We start from the raw sequence: 13,742 nt of genomic DNA on the forward strand, positions 1-13,742 counted from the left end.
CGCTGTTGTTACTCTTGTTGTTACTATCATTTTTCTTGGTAGGTAAACTTTTAAGACTAATCAAGCCAATTACTCAGTAGTGGCGACAAAGACCATGTCCAAATCATTCTACTGTTTTTGGCCCTGACAATATAGAATAATTGTTGTCGATAGAGGTTATCATGGTTTGATGAATATAATCATCTCATTCCGCTCCTGATTGTAACTAAATGAGTAGCTAGGTACACTATCCCAGCACTAGTAGGGAAAAAAGAAAAAATAAAAGTTCATGGTTGCATGTTTCCTCCAAGATAGCCCGTTTGGATTGCCATTTTTTTTGAAGTTTTTATAAAAAAAAAAAAAAAAGTACTGAATCGATTCGATAAAAAAGTGATTGAGAAATGAGTTTATGAAAAATGTAAAAATTTGTTGGGAAAAAAAAAGATAGACAATCTAAACAAGAAACATAGATTAGTTATCTTATTACCGAAATTGATACTAATCTGAGTCCAGATGATTAGATACATATTATTGTTAGTAACAGGAAACATCTGAGTCCAATGAGAACCAATGAAACAAATATTCCGTGTCACATGAAAGATAATCTTCATCATGTCAGAAAAATTTGAGTGTTAATGTCCTAATGATTCTAATTGTTCTTGTCAGTGGCCAACTGGAAGCATAATTCCTGTCCTCAAGATTCATGTGGAAATGAACTACTCAAGCATGCAGACTAAGATATTGGAGAGTGTAAAATGGGCTTATTCATTAAAAGATTCACGGCCCCTTCATATGTAGTTTTCTTTTTCTCTTTGTTTGTCGCGCCTCATTTTCTCCGGTGAAAAAGGTGTTTATAAAATATGTGATTTTTATTTAAAAATAAGTGAAAAATGATCTAAAATGGGACTGTAAAGAATGTGAAAGTTTGTACCCAAAATTTAGTCTAAAAGAATTTTTAAGAAAAATAGGAGTCTCCACTTGATATTGAGTTTGGGTGTACTAAATTACCCAAAATATTTTTAACAAAAAATAAAAATAAGAATAAATCCTTTTTAGACTAAATTTTAAATCCAAACTATCGCATTCTTTAAAATCCCATTTTAGACCATTTTCACTTATTTTTAAATTAAAAAACTACATCTTTTGTAAATAAGATTATCATTGCAAAAAATGAGGCGCGACGTTTCTTTGCATCTTAAGTCACAATGCAAAATAGAGGCTCCTGAAGGAATAAAACATAAATGAGAATATATGAATTGTTTCTTCACCTCATCTTCTTCTGCTTCTTATATCCTGCATCACAAAAGAAATATACACCATAAATAAAATAGCTAGCTTGCACCGTCTAAAATGTCTATAGCTGTCTTGACTGCAGACAAGGATATAGGATTAGGACAAGAAGTTTGAGAAGAAGATGATACGGAAAATTGAGAAAGAAGAAGAAGAAGATGCTAGTATAGGTATAGCTTGTTGTTTTCTATCCTGTGAGCTATAACCAGGGTCTAAAATCATAGTACTATATAATTTGTGGATGGAATTTTGCTTAGTTAATTAAATGCTGGCCTTTCTCAAAAAAGTAAATAAATAAATAGATGCAGGCCGTAGCTAGGGCGAATCTGAGCCACATGCTCCCAGTTCGTTTTTAGTTAGATTGGACATGTAAATTTGGCAAGGCTAAGCTTTGGACACGTGGGTTGCCTCATGTACCCATATGCGAACTTCACCGAAGAAATCAGTCCTACTAAAAAATTACTGTGAATAAATAATGGGTTTGTTTGGATTGGGTATTATTTGAAATATTATTTGGAATAATTAGTGTAGCACTTTTTGTAATGTGATGTATATGAGATAAAAAGGTGGTTGGAAATATAAAAAGATGGGTTGAAAAATGTGTTTATGATGCAAGCAAAATATTATTTGAGATAAATTTTGTATCCAAACACACTCAATGTTTTTTTGATGGGGTGAATAAATAATATTTAACCACTAAGCTTGGTTCGATGGCCACAAAGGAATCCTTCTTTGGGTTATAGGTGGGGGTTCAAATTTCACTTGCAGTTAAAAAGGCATTTCTTTGATCTAGCAAGGTTTGTGTGTCTGTTAATCCCTAACACAAGTCTCTTTAGATTTTCTCTCCCCTGCAGTTTAATCTCTGTAGTATATGATAGAATAAATTATACAATTATTATTATTTCCGAAAAAAAAAAGTTCAGTCCCTAAACCCAATTGATCAGTTTCGGCTTTCAAATCTTCTCCTTTCTCCTTTCCTCTTTTTGTTTATAAAGTACGACGTTTTCCTCTTAAATAAATAAATAATATACAAATTTTTTGGCAGCAAAGAAAAAAAAAAAAAGAAGAAGAGAAATAATTAATGCCTTGGAGTATCATAGATTGTTCATATCCATTGCCAGCTTATTGTAACTGGAACTCCAAATGGGGCTGCATTCTGCATAGATACGTCTTGCATGTGTCTGTGTGTAACGTGTATAGGCATGTGTTTGCGGGCGCCTCCAATGGCCTTCTAGATATCCTTTCCCTCTTTTGGGTAGCATTTTAGATGTCTTTTTATAATATGTCCCCAAGATGCTTACATGATTTTGGTATTTTCAGTTGCATGCTTTTATACCATTTTTTGCTTTTTTTTTTGTTGCTATAAAGCATGTTTTAATAGTACTAATTAATCAAATTTCCCTATGAGTAATTTCTCTGTTCGTGCAATTCTAAAATATCCTAGCAATTTTAGTGCAACTTAAGCAACTAAATAGATATTATGTGAATCGAGCGATTATATATTTTCTTTTCTGATGAATAACATATTTGCATTTCAGTAAAAATTTGGAAAGGAAAAAAGAGGAAGAAGGAGAAGAGGAGGAGGAGGTAGGTAATATGTGAAATCTTGCCCGTAATGTTGAAAGCAACCAAGCAAACTTTCTAGTTTCTCACTTTCTGCAAAAAGCCCTATTGGGGAGTAAAAAGGAAGATGAACTCAATCTCAATTTTCCAGCCTGCAGAACCGATTGCAAGTACATAGAGATTTTCACTATCACCCGATGTTGATGCAAGTGGAAGAGGCTTGTATCCCTTAATCATAAGGTTTCGAATTCAAAACTTATGGGAATGAAAAAAATAATGTTGGGAGAGTTTTCCCATGCAAGGGATCCTACTCGACTCGAACAGAATTAGTCGCAGACCATAAAACGGATGCGGACACCTGTGGGCTGTGGCTTATATCTAAAAAAAATAGAGATTATCACTAAAACTAAGTTCGAAAAGATTTTCCTCGTGCAGATTTTTGTGTTTGCCGTGTATATATTTGTAGGCATCTCAGGAATGAGCACCGGATTATACAATATCGGCAAATTGAACATAAGTGAACATTCTTTGACTAAAAATATAGCACAACACAGGACTTAATGTTCCAAAATCCAAGCCAATTTTTGAGCATGAGAAATGAGCTTTCGTTTTTTTTTTTTTTTTAATATAAATGTATGCTTTGATATTGAAGCAAGCAAAGCCCAAAACTGATATTAGAAAATTAATCCCTTTTGGCGGATTCAAGACATTTCAGGAATTTCCAGACTTAGTTCAGGTAATAATTTTTTGTTGCTTATTTTCATATTGACTCCCACATTCCACCCCCCCCCCCCAAAAAAAATCTCACCGAAAAAAAAAATCAATAAAATTCTCTGACAACTTGTAAAGAAGAGTACTACTACTTGAGTTTTCAGACTCGGATACCTAAATTTATTGCAGCTGGATTGCCCATTGGTGGCTTTTTTGGTTTAATAAAAACTGGGATTTTGGACGGGAATATACCCACTTGAAAACTTCGAAATCCAATCTAGGCAAAGTGCTTCCTAGTCATCCCTCAAGACTCAATGTGCAGAAATGCGTGGAAGCTCCTCAAAATCCGGGAGCACAAATGCAGCAAATGAAGAAGATCAAAAGCCCATAGATTTTATATAAGATCGTCCGTCCAAAGCCATAGATAATGGATTGTTTTAATTTATAGAATAGAAAAAAGAGGAAAATCTATTGATGGTATAAAAAATAAACATGTTTAGTGCAGTAACAAATATAAATAAGCTGGTGTCAGATACAATACGAGCTCCCAAACATGCACGATGAAACGATTGCATGGGCATGGGAAGAGATTGAACAAGACTTTGGGGGATACCGATTCCGATTTCAGAATCAACAATTTGGTCTATTATTACAGCCCAAATTCAGTTTCACCAACTCGAAAATGATTGGCACGTTCGAGTCATAATTTTTCATAGTTTTGCTGAAGATATTGGACAAAAGTCGCTGAGATCAAAAGCAAAAAGGAGATTCTTGAATTATGAAGATAAAAAGTTTAGGCAGGGACAAATTTTCTTTGTATTGGTGGTCAGTTTGTTCAATTACCAACTAATGTTTTGCTTGTGTCTAAGAAGGGAATTATGATTACTGTATATATTTGACCAGAAGCTTTTTTCTTTTGCTACTCAAGAAGAGTTGAAGCTTGTCTCATCATGATGAAAGGGACGCAGCTGTAGCCCAGGTTATGTAAGGCAGTGAAACAAACAAGCTGAGTTTTTTTTAAAAAAATTTTTTTCCACTGCAATTTCAGACTAAATTTTTAAAAAAATAAAAAACTCAAAGCAAGAAACCAATTATTAAAACAAAAAAAAAAGGTGGTAGAATAATTACCATGGTTCAAGCTAATATAATCTCGTAAGGTCTTTTAGATGCATCATAATCTTCATGACATGACCAATTAATTTAATGATTTGTCTAACAGGTGCCCTATAAGATTTTAGGTGTTATATTTATGAGCACCCATTAAGATATAATTGAGATGTTATATTTTTGAAAATATAAGATTATTTAATACAAGAAAATATAGGCAAGATTAAATAAAAAAAGTATATAAACAGAAGGAAAGATAGTAATTATTAATATATGTATGTATATGGTAGATTGGATGAATTTTAAACATGTTAAGAGCACTCGTTAAAAAACCCTTGATTTTAACAATAATTGTATATGTACAAATTGTATGACAATATATATATATATATAAGTTGGAACGTAAAATCACATACCACATAGATACAAAATTAATAGAAATTAAGGGGCAACTAAATAATCTCGTTTTGGCTTTTAAGACACGAATAGGATTCTATTGCCATATGCCTGCCAAGGTGGAGAATGGAGATAGATAGTCCCTTCATAATTTTGACTAATTAACCTAGCTGTGAACATCCATCATCATTAAGTTAACCTAGCAACTAGCTTAGCCTGCTTTTCCAAGGAATAGTTAATCATTTAGTATTATAGTGATTAGCAACACAACTAACATAGCCTTTTGTTGAAGAAAATAAACAATAAACAAAAGACAAAAAGGTTGAAGAAAGGAAAGAAGTTCCAAGCTGAAAGCTGAAAACCGCGGCGGATTTATTTCATATAATTATTTGCAACACAACTGGACCTATCATCTCCCTCCGTCGCTCTCTTCTCCGAAACTGCTGCCTCAGCCCACAAGATCGCCCAATACCGCTTTCAATTTTTCCTTTCCTTCTTTCTCTCTCACAATTCTTGTCCGTTTGTTTTTTGTACGTTTGCTTACAATCAAGAAAAGGTTTTAACTGCTACAGTACTATTCATGAACATGGACCTCGTAATAGAACCATCAATTTTCTGCTGAAAGTGTACTCACTGTCCTTTTCCTCTTTTTTTTTTTTTTTTTTTTTTCAATCAAGAACACACACTACTATTTACCAGTGCATGAATGAATTTACACGTGAATGAGAGAAAGAAAAAAAAAAGAAAAAGAAAGAAAATCTGTGATCCGAGAGTAATGCTACTAACTCCTACTAGACCATATCGATCCAATGCTGCAAAGTTATGATGATTTCCCACTTTTTTCCTTCTGAAATCTTCGGCATTGGCCTCTTGTATACGTCTTCAAGCTTGTGAAGAGCTAATAGAAATGCTAAAATTTGACGTACCAAATAAAAAGAGCTTGTCCACTTGCTAGCTAGTCTTTTCAAGAAGGAGAAAACGAGGCAATGCCCTTAATCTGTAGTCTTCAAAGTGTAACGCTAGAGGACGAATGGATGCCCTATACAGTCCAACATTAACAGTAAAATCTGTGAGTTCTGCCCGTCCCTTTTCATTTGTGCTAAAGACTGCCCCGCTCGACACATATACATGCATATAGCAAGTACAATTATGAAATTTCATTATTGTCGTGCCTCTCATAATTCAGATGGAAGGCAAGAATTAGTTTTGTTAACAAACTATGAATCTGGACAAAGATATCTGATCGTTGCTTTTTCTAAGTGCAAAACCCTAATACAGAAGTGGACGTGAAAAAGTAAATGAGCAGAAAGTTTTACCGTATCCCAAATTTGGATTTCTGCCTAGTGTACCTGGCTAAAAGTTTGGTCAGTTGTCGTTCATTTGGTCCTGTTATTTAGGTTTTGTTTTGTTTCTGCCTAGTGTACCCTTTCAGCCATGTGGGCTTGTTCGAGGACAGAGATTAAGGGAATACCAACACTTCATCAGCAGTGGTAGTATTCGTCCCAATCGTGTTCGCAAGGTAAGAAACCTTACGACATCCTACTTGCAGTTTCTCTATCTTACCATCCAATCGAGACGTCTCCGTCAAACTTGAACTTAAAATTTGCGCTTGGAAGACAGACGTGCAAAGTGGCATTAGAATACTAGCACTTAACAACAACACGAAAGTCGTGTAAGAAAATTCGAGAGCAATCCAAGTGGTCCACTAAGGATTGATCTTGATGTATTAGGTTTATAATTAAAACCAAATGATCATCCCCACTTGTTCCTTTTTTGGTGGTATTTGAATTACGTTGCCAGAGCTTCAAGATATGTATATATTTTTATGCTTTTTGTTGATCAACCAACCGTGTGGTTAGTTTTGTCTCCAAAGATTGCTAGTTTGACTTGCGCTTTAAAGGATTTTGAGTATGCATTTCAATTCTCAAGTTTTTCATCGATCTAATAATAATACACCATAACACCTTACTAGCAATTAAGTTGTTTGAAAAAGGTTTCCTTGCGTGCATGCCCTTCCCAATCTCTAAGTAATAATACTTCAAACTTGTTGGCTAGCTCATAGACAAAGTTCCAACAATAATGCTGTAAAAGTTTACACGATTAAATGAGAGCAGAATAATTAGCCGTACTTAAGTCTCAAATTAATGTATATCTCGAAACTCTTGGTACGTGGGCAAGCAGAGACTTTTACTGTTTTTCGACTTTGGGATGAAATCATTTCTGCACCTACAATCATTTCCGCACCTATATTAATCGTCTGATTGTCATTATGGTTTGGCATATGATATGAAGTGGGGTAAATTTGGCAGCAAAACCTACATATATACATGGGGGTAATACTTAATAGTAAGTACTTATCAACCCTTCGAGCCATGTGCTTAATGGACCACAGAAATTGAGGAGATGCCTAAACGTACGTCTTGAGCCGCCAATGGTATTTATTCTTCCCAATCATGTTATGAAGGTAAAATTGCGCTTGAAAGACTTAAATTATTGCTGAGCTTTTTTTTTTTGAAAAAAAAAAAAAAAAAAAAGAATTGTTGAACTTTGGACTTTATAACCAATTGGTTGGCGAAGACTGATGTGCAAAATTGCAGTAAAACGCTAATTATATAGCAACATAAAAAATCGTTAAAGAAAATTCGAGAGCAATCCAAGTGGTCCATTAAGGATTTCTAGTTCCAAACTGTAAAGATTTGATCTTGATGTATTAGGTTTAAAATTAGAGCAGCACGATCCCACTTGTTCCTATTTTGGGTGACCTACAACCTACGGGTGTATATTACGTAGCTGGAGTTCCAAAATATTTTTTAGGCTTTCTGTTGATCAGCTGTGTAGTTTTGTCTCCGAAGACTGTCAGATTGACTTGCAAAAGGTTTGTTGAAAAGGGTTTTAAGTATGCAATTTGTTTCAAGTTTTTCATTGAATAATACATTTTTCCACCTTCTTTGGGATTTTGTTTGGAAAAGGTTGTTACGTGCATGTCATTTTTATTTTAATGAAAAATACGCTATCCCCATTTTTGTTTCCTTGAGGTCGAAGTAGACCAGACCCAAAAAAAAAAAAAATTCCTGTGCGGCTAAGCCTTAATTATCTCACAATTGTATACAATAACAACACGTCAAAGCTTTTGACTCATAGACGAAAAATTACTACAATGTGAAAAATTACTTATTAAAATGAAGCTAAAATAATTAGCCGTATTTGAGACTCAAATATATATCTCAAAATTGATTGGTTAAGTAATTTATTTAGTCTAAATATGGGAATTAGATTTGGATATATTTTTGTTGTGAAAGAAAGAACGTTCAATTAAGTTACCAAAAAGATTGAAATTTTAGAAACTGATTAACTCCCGAATTCTGCAAAATTCAAGCCTTGTACCTTATAACCCGGGCTCCAAACCTTTTTTAGGCTTTCTTGTTGATCAACCGCGTAGTTTTGTTTCCAAAAATTGTTAGATTTGACTTGCAAAAGGTTGTTGAAAAGGGTTTTAAGTTTGCAATTTGTTTCAAGTTTTCCATTGAATAATACATTTTTCCACCTTCCTGGTCAAGGTGCTTGAAAAAAATTGTTACGTGCATGTCTTTTTTTTTTTTTTTTTTTAATGAATAAGCCCTCTCTACTTTTATTTTTTTTTCTTGGGATAATTTCACTAACCTCCCTTGAGGTTTTTGATAATTTCACTCGGTTACCTTCAGATTTAAGAAGTTACACTAACCTCCGTTGATATGTGATAATATGACTACAATGTCTTTCACTTAATGGATAACTCACAATATAATGCAATGGTTAAATAAAACCAAGAAAAAGAAACCCTACCACTTCTATTTTCCACCAATAGCCATTTGTTCTTTCTTCATTTCTCTCACTCTTGTAAGTAATGATTCTTTCTTCCTTTCTCTTATTGTCCCTTTGCCTTTCCTTTCCTTGTACTTTTTCTCTATATCCACATCTCTATTTATCTTAATAATGACCTATTATACCATAACCATCTCTGTTTACTTGACGAATATAGAACTATTTTACTTGCAAGAGCAGATTTCATTGTCAACTAAAGAGAAATGAATATGCGTGTAGTGATGATAAAGAAACAAATAATGCAATTGATAACTAAGAAGCATGGACGATGAGGGATTAGTGGAAAATTTGTTGGGTTGATTATTATCTTGAAAACTTGTATAGGATGTTAATAAATGCATTTGATTTTCTTAACTTAATTAATATTGTTGGTTCTGGTTTTGTTATGGATGGCTAATTTACTCTATTTTACAATGTTAATATATATTTCTATGGAGGTCGGAGTATTGTTCTACTGGTGGTGGTAAGTTAGATTATTATTTGATTTGCGATAGTGTTAGGCATTGAATTGAATTTTAGAGTGTGAATTTGGTTGTAAAATTGTTAAGGGAGAACTGATTTTTCAAAAACATTTAGGCTGGGATGATATTATAAGACAGATGTTAGGATTTTTTAAACTACTGAAATTTTTGAATTGTTCAAACTGTTTGTTTAGTAGGTTTGTCGCATGTTTGGAAATAATTAGATTTGGCATTGGAGTTTGAAGTGTTTGCTTCGCGGTGGCGTTGTTGCAAATTTGGAAGAAAATGTCGAGCAAACTAGTTTTCTTTTATTTTTTTTATAGAACAAGGGTAATTTAGGGTATTTGAGGAAAAGTCTAGCTTGATGGGCCTAATCTTGTTACCTAAATATTAAAACCAAGGGAACTAAGTGTAATTTCGAAAACTTGACGGGAGCTCTCTGCAACTGTCAGATACTTTAGGGGAGGTTTGTGAAATTATCCCTTCTTTCTTATTAGCAACAACAAATTCTTTTATGCTCTGATTAAGTTCCCATTCTACTGCCAAATTCGAGTTCGCTTGACCGCTCCTTCATGAATTCTGTCACACATAATGCACATCTTGAACCAAAGTTATTAAGTCTAACTGTGGCAACAAAGTTCATAAGCTTTTGTGGTGAAGAAGAATTATACTTTCACCCAAGTAACCAAAAACATCGAAAATTTTGAAGCTGATTAACTTCTTTGAGTAAAACTCAAGTCTTGTTAAAATAATTCGATCTTCAACAAGTTAATTTATTGAAAGCGATTACACCCACCGGGAGGGGGGGGGTCGTTGGCTGCTTAATAATAGATCCATAATTATTTGATATGTATGAATAATATTGACTCCACTCCAGACTAACAAAATCTCTTCTTGCAAAGACCATCTGGAAACATTCCAACTTCTTTCACGGCCGTCCGTCCCATACCAATGTGGCTGTCCGACAATTTGAAAATGGCATTTTGTATATGCTCCAATAATAAGATAGCATTAATGCAGTACCTGTACCTCACGTATCTTGGGAAATTAATTGCTTGCTTTTTGGTCTAAAATTCCAATTTCTTAAGCTACTTAGGGTTTGACGAAGATCTTCTGGGCTTCGATCCAACCACAATTATTGAAGAAAGTGACAATAATAATTAGTCGATGACTGAATTGTGGTTAGTGGTCTCGTCCTGTAAGGCCAATCCTGATGCAAAATAATGACACTAATAATTTTAGAAGATTGAGTCACCAACCCTTGCAACGTTATATAAGTTTCAGTTAGTTGGCTGTTTCGGAGTCACACTACATTGAAATCTAGCCGTAATCCTTCCACAGATTGCAATTCCGATTATGTTCTTCAGGTGTGAGTGCGTGAGATTTGTTGGTGATTAATAATCTCTGGACTGTTTTAATTAGATTTCTGCTTATACCCCTATATTAATTATGGAAATTAAGGGAAACAACATTAGTTGTCTCCTTGACAAGTCAAATTATACTAGTAGTCTGTACTGATACGGACAACACAATAATTAATACTGCGTTTGAAAATAGTAAAAGTTTTGTCATCAATGAACATTAAATTCTTGTGAGTTTTGACCTACGATACTCAGACAACCAATTACAATTACAATCAAATACAAAGAAAAAAAAAAGACCCTTTATTTAGTTAAATGTGTGCATTTCAATTGGATACTGTTGCCACGGATAGAGCATAAAAATATGTAGAAAGAGAAAAAAAATAGGTTCACAATCGAACACCGACAAGTTCGATTTTATTAACTCAAAACTCATCAACGATAGACTTACAAGCTTAGGAGGCTTGCCTCATGAGCTTGATTGACCAACTAAACTAAGATCCCAAAGGAAACAAATGAGTATCATAGCTTTCAAAGTCTCTAACCAACCAAATAACAAATTAAGGAAACAAACTATGCAACCCTACCTACTTTGACAACCGACATTAAGAAACTAAACTTCCAAAACACTTTGGCAGGGGCTAAGTTAATCCCGTATAACACGCACTCTAACAAATAAAACTTATGCACATAGTTAAATAAATAGATTAATTTTGCTTGGTTATAAAAAAATCTTCCAACACATACATATATATTGCTCGTGTATACATAAAAATGCTTGATATGAAAGCTGCACCGACAAGATCTTCTCATGCAGAATGCCAGAATCAGATTTTTAGGTCAGCATTCACAGTATCTTGGACATTGAAAACCCTAACCAGCACTCCTCTTCCATCATATATCCGTAGAGGACAGAGCTTGAATGTGTAATTGAAAAAAAAAAAGTTTTAATATGTAATTTTCCGTCCGTCCATCCATCCATCCATGTTGCTCAAAAAAAAAAGATGCACTTTTCCATGCAAAACGGGGCGTCTTTGAGCAATGAAATGAAGAACGCTATTTTGAAGTCAAATTACAGTGGGGACCTTATCAGAAGAACACTAACTCCATATCAAGTCGAGATTTCGAGTCGATTAAAGTGTGCAATTTGATCCTAACAAATAGATTGAAATATCAACTAAGCAGCCCCACTTGTTTCTTCTGAAGACTAAAATTGGTGGACAAAAACTTGGCTACGTTCGATGTATATGCCATCTGCCATCAAAAGCTCTGATAGCTCATCAGCAGTTCTTCCTGCCCACCACAATGTACCTTATTTTACTTGAGTATCATACCTTATTTTGGCACGACTGATTTAGTTCGACATATAAATGTCAATATTTGTTGCCAAGCCAAAGCAAAATGCTTAATTCTTTCCTTTTTTTTCGTTTGAAATTTTCAAGATTGAATCTGAATTTAATTTAGTTCTTAAAGCATCTTTTACTAATTCAATATGTTTCTGTTTTAGTCTAGATTTAGTACTCACATTTGTCTTACATTCTAATTAAGAGTTCAATGTAAGCCACATAACCAATGTAAAGGGAATGATACATGTCTACTCACTCCAAAAAGTTTCTTACAAGCACCTATTATATATTTTACCTACTATACATATTAGTCAATTCGAGTTCCCCCAAAAAAAAAAAAAAACTCAAAAGGTATGCAAGAAACTTTCTCTGGTGTACAGATATATCATGACCTTAATGCAATAGACATGTAATAGCTTAATTCGTATGACAATGCAATAATTGTTACACTGCAATCAACTTTGCACCAAACTGATATGCAAAAAACGCCATCCAATCGATTTTAAAAGGAGCTATTGATCTGTTTAACAATATTTCGGACCTTCATAGTAGAGTATATTTGACGGTTGAAGATAAAGCAAAGCAATATACAAGAACTACATTGATATATAGTCTTTTAGGATATATATATATATATATTTTACAGTTAGCAAAGAGTATCAGAATAGCACTCTGGAATACTTATCGGAAAACTTTAGAGCTTAAACGTTTTCACGTGTCTAGATTACAAGAAGCGGAGCTGCACTTGATCCAGAAATTTTTAAGCAGTGATAAATTGACTGAAGAAGAAAAGGAAGGAGAAAAGTGCTTTAGCTGAAATAAGTACATATTTCTCGAATTTGAAGCTCAGAACTAACAAAGGGCCTTTTTCTTTTCTTTTTATCATTTTTTTCCGAAACAAAACAATAGTTAATTAACATGAGAAACTTATGAAGTCATTGCCTACGTCAAGATACTATTAGTTTCTTGACCAATAATCTGTATATATATACAGGGTCTAATACATTATTTCCACCACCAATAAGTTAAGCCCTTCACTTGTGATAGGAAAGTGCCCAGTGATGATGGACAACGTTAGTTTTCTTTGTCAAGGAAATCAACATCCATGATTAACAAGATTTTCTTTTTCTTTTTTAGTTAAAAAATTTTGGGAACCTGGGAGTCGTGTTATTAGATAATCCACTAGCTATAAAATTAAGATCCTCGCATTAGAATAATGCAAACTCGCAAAGGCAATATGATCAATTCACGTTATACAGTTCGTTGGAATTCTGTAGACACTTGTAAACTGGAACTAAACGAGTAATTAGTTACCTCCAATTAAGATATTAATGGTGGTCTATTACATTAGTACTGGATCTTAAGGGTGTCATAACCTTCAGTTACAACATTAGATTAGTCAAATGCAACCTTTTTTAAAGGCATACTGCAATGCAACTTTATTAGTTCTTGGATCAACTATAGCTTCTTCTTTTTTTTCTTCTGTATTTTTGGAGTTATATAGGTTTTATTTTTCTTTTTTCTTCAGAAGTTGTCAATGAGAAACTCTTGTTCAGGTGACTCGGGCTGTTTGTAATATCATTTGCAATCAAATGGAAAATCTAAGGTAGACTGAATTTACAGTTCCACAGCTTATAAATGCATGTTAGTTCCAAGAATAAAGTATG

The sequence above is a fragment of the Coffea arabica genome, chromosome 10e, assembly GCF_036785885.1.
Source record: "Coffea arabica cultivar ET-39 chromosome 10e, Coffea Arabica ET-39 HiFi, whole genome shotgun sequence".
In the NCBI taxonomy this organism is placed as follows: domain Eukaryota; kingdom Viridiplantae; phylum Streptophyta; class Magnoliopsida; order Gentianales; family Rubiaceae; genus Coffea; species Coffea arabica.